We start from the raw sequence: 16,526 nt of genomic DNA on the forward strand, positions 1-16,526 counted from the left end.
GTTCAATAAAAATTGTAAGCAGAGGGAGTATTTTAAGTCATCACAGGTATGCTACAGGTCTTTTTTTAAATATTTTAATAATTAAAATAAATTTCCTTCACACCGAAGGCAATATATATTCTCAATATTTGTGTATGGAGTGTGTTAGCTTAGCGGCATTTCAAATTGTAATCCTGTCTTCATCCACTTTGTATAACGTTGCCTAAGTAGAGCATTCCAGATCAATCACTTATGAGGCTAGTATGCCGTCTATGTAGGCAGTGGCCAGCAAGGCAGCTCAATGGGGTTTGGAACAGAGCCTATATGTGTCTGTTTGTCAGTGCTATATTCTATATTTACACCAATCAATCATAAATGGAACTGTGTGTGTGTGTGTGTGTGTGTCTACGTACATGCCTCTGTGGCGACTCCATGGTCACTCATACTAACCAGGAATGTCTCCACACTTTCATAGGTAGTTAGTGGCCAAAGACGCACTGTTATTTCTCATGAAGCTGCCTGAATTACGCTCTCAACCGCCAGCTAGCGTATGAATTCCAGCACTTGGAAGGACTCGGAGTGGGGATTTTTCCTTCGGCTCTGGACTTGAGTAAGATATTGCGATATGAAACCATGCTTATTTGTGGCACATGCAGTTATGTATAAAAATTGACCTAAATCACTCTATGATCTCTGCTCCTTCGGTTTTGTTTGGTCGTCTTTCCAGTGAAATAACGTGATTTGCATTTTCATTTCAGTGAGTATTTGGGGATCTGAAGGAGTCATAGAAAAGGTAATTTGAGTTTTTTCGGACAATAACCCCTTTGGTGCAATGTGAGAAGAGGCGTTCCGTTTTTTAAATGTTTTACACAAACAAAGAAAAGCTTTGTTACTGATTTAAAAGTTTCGGTAGAGGTCGGATGAATTGCTTTGGGCCTGAAAATCTGAAACCTTCTGAGGGTTAAGTATTTTTAGAGGCTCATAAAATTACTTGGGGATTCTCATGATGGCATTTTATTTCCCTCTTTTATAGGTCCACTGGCACGTCCTTCGGCTTGCCATCTGGTGTCATTCGATTATGTGGGAGATCAGGCATGAACAAATATGTGTGCTTGGTTCTCCTGAGATTACAATTTGAAAGTTTTACCATGAAAAAGCCAGGCACCAGGGGGCCGGTGGGTTGAAATGACTCTTTGAATAAACACTCTTTGGTCTCTCTCAATGAGAATAGAGAGGGAGCGCTGAGCTTTTAACAATGTTCACAGGACACGAGGCAGGAGGTCGGAGCCGCTGTCTCTGGGCAGATGTCTGTTTCACAGTGGCCACGCTGATCCCAGACCAGTTCTGCCGTTTCTGTTCAGTCCGCAGTTTGATTTCTGGATCAGGTGAGACACAAGTCGCTTCTGGAGGAGTGTAAAAGATCAGCCTCCTTCCAGAGCCAAGCTTATTTCATTACTTACTGAAACCAAAGGCCCAGGGAAACGGTTTTCTTAGGATTCGGACAAAGACGACAAAGTTTCTCTGGGATTTAGCTTGAGCGAGGGTTCCAGTCTCATTTTTAAACAACGTTTATATTCGGGTTTTCTCAATAACAAACGATATGTAAAGATAAGTCAACAGAATCATTAAAACGCAATGAAATATATTTTAGATAAAGTTTTTATTTTATCATTTAAAAAAATACAAATAATTAAAACTAATATAATACTTTTAAATAAAGTATACATTTAATATTTAGTAGGCCTATATTTAAAAAAACTCAAATAAAAAAAATAATAGAAAAAATTGTAAATACAAAATAAAAAACATTATATATATTTTATTTATTTTAATTTAATAATTAAAAATCTCTTTGGGAGTAAATTAATACATGAATACATAGATCATATATACATACATAAAAAAATTCTGGTGAATCAATCTGCAGCACAACTGTTTTCAACATTGATAATAATAATAATAATAAATGTTTCTTGAGCAGCAAATCATCATATCAGAATGATTTCTGAAGGATCATGTGACACTGAAGACTGGAGTAATGATGCTGAAAAATCAGCTTTAACATCACAGGAATAAATTACATGTTAAAATATACAGAAATAGAAAACAGTTATCTTAAATAGTAATAATATTCCACAATATTACAGTTTTTACTGTAATTTGAATCAAATAAATGCAGCCTTGGTAAGAAGAAGAGACTTATTTCAAATCTTACCGACAAAAAACGTTCACGCGATCGAGTAAGTAATAGTATATGCACTTATTTTCAAAAAGACCTTTAGAGCTTCAAAAGACGCTTGGTTTCCCCGTTCCACTTTTCCATTCCACCTCTCTTGGACAGAAGGTGTGCGGGAAAAGGGGAAGGAAAAGCCGAGCGAAGGGGAGAGGGAACTAGGGGCTTTGTTGTTCTATTGCTTAATGAGGTAGAAAACACAATTGCACTTTTCTGAGTGTGATAATTGTCTGCAGGGCGATGTAAATGAGATGCGTGGGTAATGCCTTAAAGGGATGTGAGTCTTGCTGTGTGAGGAGAATGAGGCGGAGAGGGAGGGGAGGGTCGAGAGGAAGATCACAGGCCCAGTAAGCTTACATTAATCCACCTTACAGGTAATTGACTTGTTGCATTTCAAAGGCTCTTCTGAGGCCTGTTATCAAGAGTTGGGTAATTAGCAGTGGCTATGAGGAATTGATTAAGAGATTATGACTGCTTTCACATCAGCAAGAAGCGGCACAGTGGCTCAAGTTGTGCTACTGTGTGAGGAGAAAAACAAAAAGAGGATGATATTTTCTTATTAAACAAGAGCGCTCACTTACAGGATAAAGGCTGTGTTCCAATACTAGCTATAGATATCATAGGGCAGTGAAGCATCCACAATAAAAGTTTGCGTTTACATATTATATGTGTGTACTGAGTATTAATTATTTGGTAATTATAAATACACACACATGCATGTACATATTTAAGAAATATTTGCATACTGTATATATATTTATATATAATTTATATTATATACAACTATAAATTACACACTTTTCTTAAATATATACATGCATGTATTATGTAAACAACACAAACTTTTATTTTGGATGCGATTAATCGCGATTAATCGTTTCACAGCCCTACATCATAGGCACACATGACACAAAAGATACATTTTGCTACATTTTAAGGCAGTAAAAACAGTAATATTGTGATTTTTTTCTATGTTTTCTATGTGAATATATTTTAGTCCCCTGTGATGTTAAAGCTGAATTTTCAGCATCATTACTCCAGTCTTCAGTGTCACATGATCCTTCAGAAATCATTCTAATATGCTGATTTGCTGCTCAAGAAACATTTCTGATTATTATTATCAATGTTGAAAACAGTTGTGCTGCTTAATATATATTTTTCTGAATTCTTTGATGAATAGAATGCTCAAAAGAACAGCATTTATTTGAATCAAAAATCTTTTGTAACATTATAAATGTCTTGATTTTTGATCAATTTAATGTCTTTGCTGAGTTTTTAATTTCTTAAAAAAAAAGGAAAAGAAAAAAGTTTTGAACCAGAGCCAACGAGTACATCCAATGACACACAATGACTTGTTCTGCCATGTTCTTATGTTGTTATAACGTAACTTTTTTTCTATTTTATTAGGTAATTATTATTCATAACAAACCTACCATTCACCTTCAGATTCCAAACAAACATAATTAGCTCATTATGCCGAAGTGGTTTGTCAGACTGTTCTCACACTACAAATTTCCTTTGTCCGCAAGCATTTCTAAAGTTTTTCCACTCAGCATCTGCCATGTATGACCCTTTATGCTGATATCTGCATTCTAATAGATCTCACCCTGCTGAGACATTCATGTGTGTGTCCTGTCTGTCCACACGTCCGTCTGCACGTCTCTCTACGGCTATATTTTAGCGTTTTGTCCCGTTTGACGTTTGCTATTAGACCCATATATAACGCAGTAAGAAAGAGACCTCTAATATTTAGCTGCACGGGGATTTGTCTTTCCCATTCCGCAAGCTTTTCCACAAGGCTGCTGTTACTAAGTGGCGGTGAACTGAAAGGCCTCGCATCCTCTTTTCTTCTTCTCCGTAGGGCGCTTTGGCTAACAGCTCTGGCAGCTGCTGTGATCTCTATTTGCCCACTGAGCCCTATAGTCCTCTCTCCACAGGTGAGGTTGGACTCAAAGGACTCTCTAATAATCTCTCTCTCTCTCAAACTCAACGGTTGCTGACTTTGTGGGTACCGTTCTCTCTCAATAGCCGGGTGTACACTGAAAAAATGTGTCGTTGGATCAAAGTAAAAAAAATTCCTTTGACTTGTTACAAGTAATCGGATTACTTTTGCTCATCTTAAAAAAATTGAGTTTAAAGAACTCAAATTTCTACAGTCAGTTGAAACTGAAAATGCGTTTTTTTTTTTTTAAACATGATTAAAGCTCAAATGATCACCAAACCTATATATTTGCATGACCTTGCATGATATTTTTAAATCAAATATCTAAATAAATACAAATCAAAATTGTATATGGGCCTGCAGTTTCGTCACCTTCAGAATGTGTGGTTTTATTACTGAATTACTTTTTGGACACGCTTTTTAAACTCTTGAGAGTCAAACATTTGACAGTGTTTACTGCGATGTGAAAAGAATTATATAATCAATAAGTTATGACAACATGTGTTTTTACATTGCTTTAACTCATCAAAATAAGTTAAGCAATTTTCAAAAAATTTTAAGTTATACAAGATTCAACTCATTGTTTAAAGTAAGGTTAATGTAATTTAAGTTAAAATGACTTAAACATCCAAGTTGATTGTACTTAAAAATTTAAGGCAGCAACTTTTTTTTAAATTAATTTTGTTTTAATTGATTTAAATTTTAATTCAATTTTTTGAATGAAGCAGCTTGTAAATATAATTTATCACTAGAAAAATTTAAATAACCAGTTAAACTTGGAAATACTATGCAATCATTTGAGCCATTTCTCCTTTCTGGCATAAAGCGTTCTTTAAAATGAAGTCTAGAACCCCTCTGAAGCCAGTAAATATTTAAATGTGCCTGGCTTAATTAGGCATAACATTCAAGAATAGAATCTTCAGAAATGATAATGCAAATAGCTTAATAGATCATTATTCCATTGGCTGGGAAATTACAGCCAGTTGCTGGGTTGGTTTGGTGGAAGATGTTTGGATGAGGTGTGGTATATCTCCCTCAAAGCAATTCTGTTTTTCCTCCCAGAATGCTCCCCGGCAAGACAATCTATTCATACGGTTACTTAAGTGTAATTGCCTCTCTTTGAAGCCTCTGAGAAGCAAATGATTTGCTTTGCCCCGGGGGCGTCCATGGTCAAATACCCATCCCATCCCTGTCCCTTCCTCACGCCTCCCTCCCCGAAGGGTTGACACTGCCGGCCTGCCCAGCGAGAGGGCAGCTCCCTCACTGAGAAGAAATAATACAGCCCGGGCTGCTCAATTTCTCCTCCTTTTCATCCTCTTCTTTTAAAGTTTTATTAACAACAGCTTTTTCTCGTACGGTGGCGGGGTGCGGGGGCGACGGGACGGCGGGCGGCTCCTGCCGAACCCTCAGGTGCTCTCACTGGTCCCTCAATGGCTCCTCATGTGTGCTCCTCAGCGATGCTCTTTAGTGAAAACCCCGTGTTCAGGAATGTGCGTAATTCAGCCATTATTCTTGAGATGTGACCACAACAACAACTGCTATCAAGAACTATTTGCCAATAGTTACCATTCATTTAATTATTAATACATTTTTTAAATGATATTAAATGTTAATTTTTAATCTAAATTTTGAAAATGTTTCACTATAGGCGGTTATAAGGCACTATTTTAATCTTTTTTTTATAGAATTTTCTATAAATCTACATCGAACAATTTGTATTGTAAAAAGTGATAATTAAATAACAATTAATAATAAGTTTAATCCGCCAGCTCATGTATGTATTTCAAATTTATAATCGAAAAGATTCATCAAATAATAATTAAAACATAATTTTTGGTGGTATCAGTTAAGACAATGTATATATATATATATATATATATATATATATATATATATATATATATATATATATATATATATATATATATATATATGAAGAGTTCAGATGCAAAAGCCTCTAAGTGCCATCTGAAATTTTCTTCTAGAATGATAATTTTGATCAAGCTCATAATATTTAAGTTCAGCAATTTCACTTAAATGGCAATGAAAATAACCTATTAATTGTCATTTAAGTGAAATTACTGAACTTAAATATACGAGCTTGATCAAAATGATCATTCTAGAAGAAAATTTCAAACGGCACTTAAAGGCTTTTGCATCTGAACTCTTCATATACATATATATATACATAAATATATATATATATATATTGTGTTTTTTTATCTGTAATTTTCTTTATTAAATGAAATACAATTATAAACAATGTTTCTCTCACTTTGGTCAAAATCTTGGTGCTCATTGCAATGCATTACGGGAGATATATATAAAATGATATTATTTAATTATTTATTTTTTGCATTTTTAGCTGTTTTGCTGATTGATTGATTCATTTTAGGATTCATTCATTAACTCTTTTATTAATAACCTTTTTCACTTTTTAGCCATACTTTGGGTCTGTGGGTATCTTGAAGATTTCAAGAGGATTCACTGTAATTACAAGCTCTAATTATGAGTAGCAACATCTAATGCAGAAAAGAGTCCTGGCTCCACAAAGATCCCTAAGACCCAGATGCCAGAAAGCGGCATTATCTCAGCCACGCTATTCCTGAGAGCCTGTTGAGCGCTTGTGTGTGTGTGCGTAAGCGTCCAGCAACACTAAACCAGGTTATGAACATGGCATTTTCCTTGTATCATTTGCTTTGAGGTTTTTAAGAGAGAAGCATTCCCCAATGTCAGTCCAGATGGTAACGATTCTGGAGCGAATTACGAGGCCAAGCAACATACCTGTGGGCGATGTTTTTTTCACAGCTCCATAAAGAGCTCAGTAATGTAATTTTGATCTCATTTATCTAATATCACTCCAGCACAGGGTACTTTACGTGAAACTCGGCTTCTCGCTGGGCACATATCTTCTTGATCTCCTGTGTTGAAATAGCTTGTATTATTTAACTCGGAGGATCCAAAGAGGGTCAAGCTGGCTGGAGTCGTGGTGGGTTAGCTTTGAATTTACTTAATGGATGTCTCTGGGCTCTTGGGATTTTACAATAATATGCTTCTCCACAGAGGTAGACTTCTATGCTTGCGTGCCTAGTAATGAAGCCCGAAGAACTCGGTGGACTTACTTGAACGTTACAAGAGTGAATCTGGGTTTCATAATAAACTACACTCTTAAAAATAAAGGTTCCAAATGGGGGATTTCGCAACGATGCCACAAGAGAGCCATTTTTGGTTCCCCAAAGAACCTCTCAGTGAACAGTTCTTAAAAGACCCATGGTTTTCCTAGTGTGAAAAACTTTCATTTCTAATGAACCTTATTCCACTATAAAGAACATTTTCAGCAATCGAAAGATTCCGCACTCTTAAAAATAAAGAATAATAATTTTTGGTTCTCCAAAGAATTTTCAGTGAACAGTTCATTAAAAGAACATTTTAATAATCTGATGAAGCTTTCTCCACCTTTTGTGCAATCAAAAGATTCCACACTCTTAAAAAAGAACGTTCCAAAAGTCGGTTTCATAGCGATACATCAAAGAACCATATTTGATTCCCCAAAGAACCTTTCAGTGCATAGTTCTTAAAACAACCATTTTCTTCTTATAGTGTGAAGAACATTTTAATAATCCAGACAACCTTTTTCCACTATAAAGAACTTTTGTGGAATGGAAAGGTTCCATGGATGTTAATGGTTCTTCTTGGAACCATCGATGTCAATTAAGAACCGTTAGGGTACGTTTACATGACAACAATGTGCTAAAAATGGAAACGTTTTTCCTTTGTGTTATTTGAGTACAGACGACAATGTTGTCAAAACGATCTCCGTTCACACGGATCCGTGAAAACGACTAAAAACGCTGTATTCTGCTTCCAGGCCAGTAGATGGCGATGTCATTGTGTAAAGAAACACTACGCGCCTATAGTCTGAACACGTAATGCAAATGCGCATGACAACACCGATTTCACCAATTCATGTTTTGTAGTTTACACTGAGGCGATAGCGGTATCGTTTTTTAAAAAGTTTGCGTTTTCAGGCCCCCAAAACGCTGTTGTCGCGTAAATTAATGGCCAAAACACCAATACGCGCAAACACCCCCTTAAAGGTTCTTCATAGGACCATAAATGCCAATATAGTGTAATTTGGCTCCTTTTGGATATGATGTGGTGGCTCCGCTTTGACTCGAGCAACCATGATCTGTCCATGCGAATGTCTATGAACGTAAACAGCCTGTTATCAGTCATCAGTTCAGGCTGCTTCATGTATATACGCCTGGGTTATGCAAACACAGGTTTCTTTTACTTTCTACAAATCATCTGCGTTACGTGTCATCCTTCCTATTAGAAACTTAAGTACAAGATGGAAAAGCAATAAACCCACAACAAGGCTGAATGACTGAGCATTTTTAGCTCAACATTTCCATTAGCGGTCGTTTTTTTCCCAAGTGATGAGGGAACTTGTGCACGACTGGCAACCTGCTGTGTGAAATCACTCACTCTAATGGCACAACAGACGTGTTTGTTACAGGAAATCGCACAGCCGCTCTATAAGTATTCCGTCGGTGATAAAACCAAATTGCATCATGATGTTGGGTCAAATAAATGAGAAAACGGCCTCCTCCCCCTGCGTAATTAGCTCCAGGAGAAGTTGCTCTTCCACGCTGATTTGGAACCGGATTCTCAGTCGCAAACATTAACAAGAGCAACCGCAGAACTTGGAAACAAATACTCCTGATATGAGCCAAATGATTGTACTGAAAAGTAATTGCACAATTAAATGGAACTGGATAAACTTGTTGAAGAAGTTGCTGTTTAAAGCTCACCACTGTTGCTGTTTGAGTTTTGATGATTAGGACTGGGATTTGGAAACTAGTCCTCGTTCAATAAAACAACAGACTCCCCTCGAGCAGTTGACTCGTTGCTATTATCCCTACAAATATAAACTCAAAATACCCTCAGAGCCCCAATTATTGTAAATTAAAGAACCTAGCGACCCTAATGAAACTGTTGCAGTGCTGAGGAGGACTATTTTTATGTGTAAGGTGTGCTGCTAAACAAGCCATTTGATAGGAGTAATTTGTGCATTCAGTGTGTTTAAATGTGCATCAGACCTTGTAAGTCCACGTGAACAGAAATCAAGAAAAATATATCCAAACTGATCTGTTGGGAAAAAAAGTGAATTTTTGAAGAGCATCCTCCATAAAATGTTTAACCTCATGATTGATAATCTCAAAAGAACAGATGTAAACCTCGTAAACTGATTCTTTTCAATCGGATCTTTTTAATGAATCAGTTCATTCAGTTCTGATTTTCAAACGACTCACTGACCCAGTGATTCATTTGCAGTGGTTAACAGGAACATTCAAAAGTGAATAATCGTGTACATTTTATGAGAAATGCTAACAATATGATGATCCTCATTTGTAAGTTGCTTTGGAGAAAAGCATCTGCTCAATGAATACATTTCTCACACAAAGCTGCTGTGTGACTTCAGAAGATGTGGAATATGATACTTTCATAGTCCTTTTGTATCGTTTTGAAGCTTGAAAACATTATTCAACACAGAACAACCTAAGACCACAAGATCAAGACTGCAATTTGTGAGTGTGTGTGTGTGTGTGCGCGTATATCTATGTCAACAAACTTATTTAGTTTGTATGCAATTGATCTGACATTCAGTTCACAGATACTACAAGTACTATATAGTAAACAAACAATGTTTTAAGTCTGATTATGGTACAGCTCTCAAGGATGTTGTAATAAAAGTAATTTAGATGTGCATCCATTGCTCTTCTTCATCATGCTGATTCTTATTACAGACGTTTCACAGATGACAAACAGACTAACATGATGGTACAACAGGAAATACGGAGCATTTCAGCACACACAAACTCACAGTCGTGTCTGGTTCTGTTTTCATGGGGTTTATAAAGCCAATCTTTCTTCTTTTTCCTGACTGTGTGCATTAGACTTAAGTTAACCAATCAGTCTTCATCCCTCAAAATCCTGGATGGAGTAGGGCAAAATCCAGGAACATGCCTCCTCCTTTGACCCTTTCAGTGCTTTTTTTGGTGGTATGTCTTTGTAATTCACTGAAGAAGCTTTTAAGTCCATGGGATTTACCCAGAAGAAAACTGAAAGAATCCCTGGGAGAAGAACAATGAAGGGGGCATGATGATTTTTGGGAAAGCCTGATAATGATTTATGACTGAAATAAGACCCCAAAAAAGCTTTGCAATAATGAGGGAAGTAAATTCAATTCTTGATGTCAGAGGACATCAAAGGTCTTAAAGGGATAATTCACATAAAAAAAAAAAAACATTTCTGTTATCATGTGGTTATCCTCATGTAGTTCCAAACATGTATGACTTTCTTTTTCCCTGGAAAACAAAAGAGATGTTAAGCTGAATATTTGCGCAAAGGATTAAAAGAAATTAAATGCGTCAAGGCTATGAAAATATCATTTGCGCTTATTCCGCGCTATACAGATTTTACATCAATGATGCCATTATAATAATGCACCAAGTTTAAACATGACCCGTTCCATGAAAGAAAGTGATATTTTATTTCCGTTTATCTACATGTAAACTACTTGAAAAACCCATTTTTTGAATAAAAACTAGATTTTATTCTCTCCAGTGGGGGATTTCTTGAGACGTTTAAAATACTTTCTCTCATTCCCTGTTTCTCCACAGAACACAGTTTTTCTTTAGTAGAAGTAATTGCTTCTCTTGGGCCTGAAAACAATATAAACACACAGAACAATAGGGGTTGGGATGTTTGGTCTATTCTATTGTCTGTGGCTTCTGAAGGCCCATAATCATGTTGTTTGAGGTTATACGGAGCTCATCCTTCTTTCATTCTCTCAAAATTTGTCTCAAACACAGGGATATGGCTCGGATATAGTTATATAATACTGCATATGCAGTCAGTTCTACTATTGTTGTTCGTTTTGAAATATCATTTATTCTTCATTGCATGTATAAATAAGCAAATCTTAAATGTTCTGCCAGATATTCCTAATCAATATAGGAAATTACGTTTTCAGTGTGGTTGGCAAGCAGAAAAACATCAATTATTTTCAGTTTAAACATGCTGTTGTGGAATTTCTCTGTAGATTGCCACAGTAATTTAACACAATAATTTCTGCCAATGGTATTTGTGGCAAAAACTCTTATTGCAGTATCTCTGCGGAAATCAAACATTGATTCAACAACAAAGAAACGATTTGAGCTATAGGTTATGTTTCTAATGTGATTATATATGCTAGTACAACTGTAATTTAATAGAGTTAAATGAATTCTATCATATTAAAGCATTCATTTCCTGGTTTGCTGTAGACAGAGCATGCGATTACAAGAGCAGAAAATAATAATAGCATTAAAAAAAACCAACAAGACCACAAATCCATACTTGATATTTGAATCCCCATTCAGACAAGTATGGAGGCAGCTTAGACAGTAGGGTAAATATTTTTTTCCCATTCATCACAAGTTTTTAATGTCCCCCATTACAGCTAGACAGCAATGACGTGTAAACAGAGGTGTTAAAGTAAAATGAACTGCCAGATGTGAGTGCAATGAGCACTGATGGGGTTGTAAAGGCATAAATAACACAATGCACAGCCAGATAAACACACTTTTTGTGAGCCAAATCAAAGCAAGATGAGGCTCTAGCTGGGTCTGCAGAGGGAACTTGTGAGTGCTTGAACTTCAAAAAAGTACAAAACGTTTTAAATCAGCTTGTTATGGGTGCCGTTTCTGTCCCAGAGTTAAACAAAAAAGGGTAATTACAATTGTGACTATTTCTCATAACTGCACTTGCTATTTTAATTGTGACTTTATATCTCACAATATGATTTATTTTGTCACTGTTCTTATTTTAAACTCTTACCTTATATTTTAATCACTTTAAACTTTATATCTCACAGTGTGACTTTTGTACGATGTACAAAAAAACTGAAACGTTTTTCCTTCGCGTTTTTTTTGCGTACAGACGACAACATAGACAAAACAATCCACATTCACTCCGATCTGTGTAAACGACTAATAACGCTGTATTATTCATGCCAGGCCAGTAGTTGGCGATGTCACTTTGTAAAGAAACACTAAGCGCCTATAGACTGAACACACGATACACATGACGTCACAGATTTCACAAATTCGTGTTTTTGTAGTTTACACAAAGGCAATAACATTATCGTTTTGAAAAACTTGCACTTTGAAACACGTTTTCAAGTGTTTGCATTTTCAGACCCCCAAAATGCCGTTGTCATGTAAATGAACTGCCAAAACGCATAAACATTTTTCCGTTTTTAGTTGAAAACGGTGTTGTGTGAATGGCCCCTTAGTTTTTTCATAACTGGGATTTTATCACAAAGTGACTTTATTTTTTAACTTTATCTCACAATTACCTTTTTTCTAAACTTTATATCTCCCTATTGTGAATTTGTGACTATATTTCACAATTCTCTTTTTTCATTATGTATGTATTTATTTTCTGCAGAGGCAGAAACAGGGTTCTCCAGCAAGCAGAAAGGGAAAATAGTTTGCTCAAAAATAAAAATTCAGTCATCATTTACTCATGTGAGATTTTTCCAAATAACTACTGGACTTTTTACCCTACAATTATTGAGTTTGATAACATAGTCCATAGACAACTATAACCACAGTCTCTCTTCTATAATGTAGAACTGTTTCAGCGATGAACGGAGCTTCCATAAAGAATGTCATGACAAACTCACTCTCACTTAAAACAGCAGCAAAATTCAAGAAAGTTAATGGACTCTTATCAGCAATGCCAACTCTAAGAGCTGCTCTGGAACCAATGTCTCCAGCACAAACCCTGCTGTCCTCCATCAAAACTGCTCTCAGATCAGAGTGTAAAAGCAAGCTTCTGAAGAACAGGATCCTCTGTGTGTCCGACTAATTGACCCCTGGTTCCCTGGGGGTAAATCAACAGAGGCTAAAGCCATTGGGCCACTAACAAGCAGCTCGTAAAGCAATCCATAACCAATGGGCAATTTGAAACACATGCTATTGGATATATTTACAACTCAGTCAAAAGAGTGCGCTGATGACCTCCACCGTTTCTTCTTTGAAGACAAATGGCTCATTGTATTTCCTTCTCGAAATGTCAAATGCTTCATAATTTACATGACTTGTGTCTAAACAACTTTCAAATCAATTTTTATTATTAGGCTCATTCGACGCAACATGATTGCATTAGATCGTTGAGGACGAGAGGATTAGGCTTTCTATTAAAAACAGCTGGGCTGTTATTCTTTGATTATCCTCATCAGAATGATCCGACGGAACGGTGCTTCGGTCACACGTCATCAACAATCACACTTAATCATGAGAATGTAATGCGAAGAGACCCGGTAACGCCAATTAACTAGCATTTCAGTCATTTGATTTGCTTCAAATTGTAATTTTTGGATACATTCTCCCTGACTTCTGGAATTCCATGGTGTGTTCTGGAATTTCAGACCTCAAAAGGTCTTGATGGTCTTTTTTTTTTTTTTTGTAGACATCTACCCTGGCATGCCTGGTCCTGGAGAAGGCCAACTGTTATTCCCGACGGGGTTATCTGACAAAGCACTTCATGAACTGTGCAGCCACTTGCCTCAGACCAGCTGATACTGCTTAGCCCCAGTCCTAAAGCAAAAGGTCTCTTCAAGCGATCCATTAGTGTTCCTATCCCCAAGAGTGGAGGCCGCGGTCTGCTCAAGCCGCGCAGGAAAGCTTGAAGGAAAACAGCATGGCAGACAAGTCAGAAGATCAAAGACCCCCTCAGACGGCAGACCCCTTCTCCAGACATCCAATCTCTTCCCCTTCATGGTTCTAATTAGCAGATGGTGGAGAAATGGCTCCTATTATGGCTTTATCAATTAGAGAGAGACATTCATATCTCTCTCTCTTTCTTGCTGTCGGCCCGTGAGCGTGGCATAGATAGATGAACTGAGAGAAGGAAAGGCATATTAGAAGAGAACCGCTGCTTCAGATTTAATGCAAATAAATTAGTTCACCATGGAAGAGGTAAGGCTACGTTTTGTTATTTTTTTCCTGATGTCTACAGATGTTGATGGCACACGTGACAAAAGATCATTATCTTATGTGGGGAGAGTTCAGCCAAAAATAAAATTTCTGTCATTATTTACTCACTGTCATCATGACATTTCAACCCATAGCTGTTCAGTTTTTTTTCTTCTTTTTTTCTTTTGGAACTCAAAAAGACACATTTCATTCAGCTCTTTATCTTACAACATGAATGACCCTGTCTGTCAAGCCATACAATAACTTTGTGTGAGGAACAAACTTCAATATAAGTAGCCTAATTTATATAAATGTAGGCTAAATATTTATAGGTCTAAAATCAAATGTAGCCATGTTCACACAGCAACAGAATAAGGTTGTTGGTCCTGTTTTGGGGGATTAATAGGCCTACTTGTTTACGTTCACAGTCACACAGCCTATATGAACCAGAGTGAAAACTAGCCTATATTTTAGCGTAGGCTATATCACATCCTCATTTTTGACGAACCTCTTACCTCTGCTATGTGAACGGGACTGTACTGAGCAAGTTGTTTGCCCGTCTCATGTCACCTGAAGGTTTTATATCCAGTCAGCGTCTTGGGAGCCACTCCTGCCAATTCTGTAGCCTTCTGCGCATGATCGCGCGACTATGCCTGGTTCAGATTACACGATTTTAGCCCGATTTTGGCACGATCCGTTTGACGTAGGGTGTCGTGGGGATTCGTAATGACAACAGCCGTCGGGACGCAAGATTCGATCGTTTCATCTCATATAGTGTGTAATAGTGGGCGACAATCTATGGCGACAATCTACGTGCGTCTGCGATGCTTCACGACATCACGATAAAAAGACTAGCATGTTTAATTTTTTAACGGTCCTCCACGACGGTTCCGTCAAGAGTGAATGAGTAGCCTAACTGTGTGTGTGCGCGAGTGAGTGAAGTGTGTGTGATTGTGTGTGTGTGCGCGAGAGTGAGTGAGAGTGTGAGCAAGAGTGAGTGAGAGTGTGTGTGTGCGAGTGAGTGAGTGAGTGAGTGAGTGTGTGTGTGTGTGTGAGTGCGTGTGTGCGTGCGTGTGTACATATATGTGCGAGTGAATGTGTGTGTGAGACGGCTCACGATGACTGGTCGTAAAGCAACGTGTAGTCTGACATGTTTCTTGTCCACGACATGACAAGATTTTTAGGAGTCAAAATCGTGTAATCTGACACAGTGACTATCGTAACAGACAAAAAAAAAAAAAAAAAAAAAAAATCTTGTAATCTGAACCAGGCATGCTCCGGTCTCCACTTTAAATCGTTTACGGTTAATTCAAATTTAACGGATTAACTCGCAAAATAGTCAAAACTCACCGCGCCTTTAAAACTGTCCATATGAGGTGCATATTAGACCAAAAAAAACTCCAAGGGAAATGATTCAAATAAGTGAACTTGGCATTGAGAATGTGACAGAAACGTTTGCAATTAAAGCAATGTTTTTATCTCGCAACTTTTTGACCTTTTACGGGCTTTTTAAAATCATTTTCACGGCTCGCACCACGATTAGATTCATGTATCGTCGTCAACTATGAAAAAACCTGACAGTGTTATGACATTAGACGTCTCTGAATCATTGACAAGATGGTGAGTAGGCCTACAGCCTAAATTAATACTTTTCTTATTATTATTATTTTTTACTAATACACGAATGGTCTATTATTGGTTTGATGGCAGAGTGACAGTCGCTTGAGTATGCTACAAGATAAAAACATGAGGTCATGCTAAGAAAAAAATAAAGGCTTACATCCCAAAAATTCCTTAATCTATCCCTGATTGAATCAAAATGATAGCCTACATAAGCATCACCACCAGAGAACTCATGAACAAAATTGTCTTGTAAATGAGTGAATATAAAACAGATGTTTTGCATTAAGATTTTCTTGCATCTGAACTTCTGAGATAAGAGGTGATAACATTCAGCCTCTTGGTAAACCTTGCAGAAATGTACTGTCTGTTAGCAAAAGGATGAACATGAAAGTTGCTTTTAAATGATTGTTGAAAATAAGTTGTATTTTATTGGAGTCATCTGTGCACTTCATTTACAAGGCATCTCAAGCATTCAAAATATAACTTGACACTGGTTTGTTTAACAAACAAATCTGACACTTTCAAAGTGACAACCAGATGTCACAATCAAAAGATGAAATGAAATTGTGAGCCCATTGGAGAGAAAGTTAAAAGACCCAGAGAGAAACATTAGTAGAGAATAATTAGTAGAGAAACTACTAAAATTTTCTTTAAACAGATGTTCTGAGTTTGAAGTGTCAATAAAAATCATAGCATAAAAAACTTGATTATACTGTTGATT

At 36.9% G+C, this 16,526-nt stretch overlaps 1 long non-coding RNA gene across 1 annotated transcript in view; it reads left to right on the top strand.

Moving 5' to 3' along the window:
- LOC307154584 overlaps positions 1-14,325 on the top strand; it is a 19,433-nt gene extending 5,108 nt beyond the window's left edge. The window contains exons 2-5 of the long non-coding RNA XR_013820391.1: positions 455-589; positions 1,013-1,154; positions 1,245-1,364; positions 13,677-14,325. This is a non-coding gene — a long non-coding RNA (uncharacterized lncRNA). The remainder of the gene's footprint in view (positions 1-454; positions 590-1,012; positions 1,155-1,244; positions 1,365-13,676) is intronic.
- Positions 14,326-16,526: the final 2,201 nt, after the last annotated feature.

The sequence above is a fragment of the Squalius cephalus genome (genome assembly GCF_949319135.1).
Source record: "Squalius cephalus genome assembly, chromosome: 2".
NCBI lineage: Eukaryota > Metazoa > Chordata > Actinopteri > Cypriniformes > Leuciscidae > Squalius > Squalius cephalus.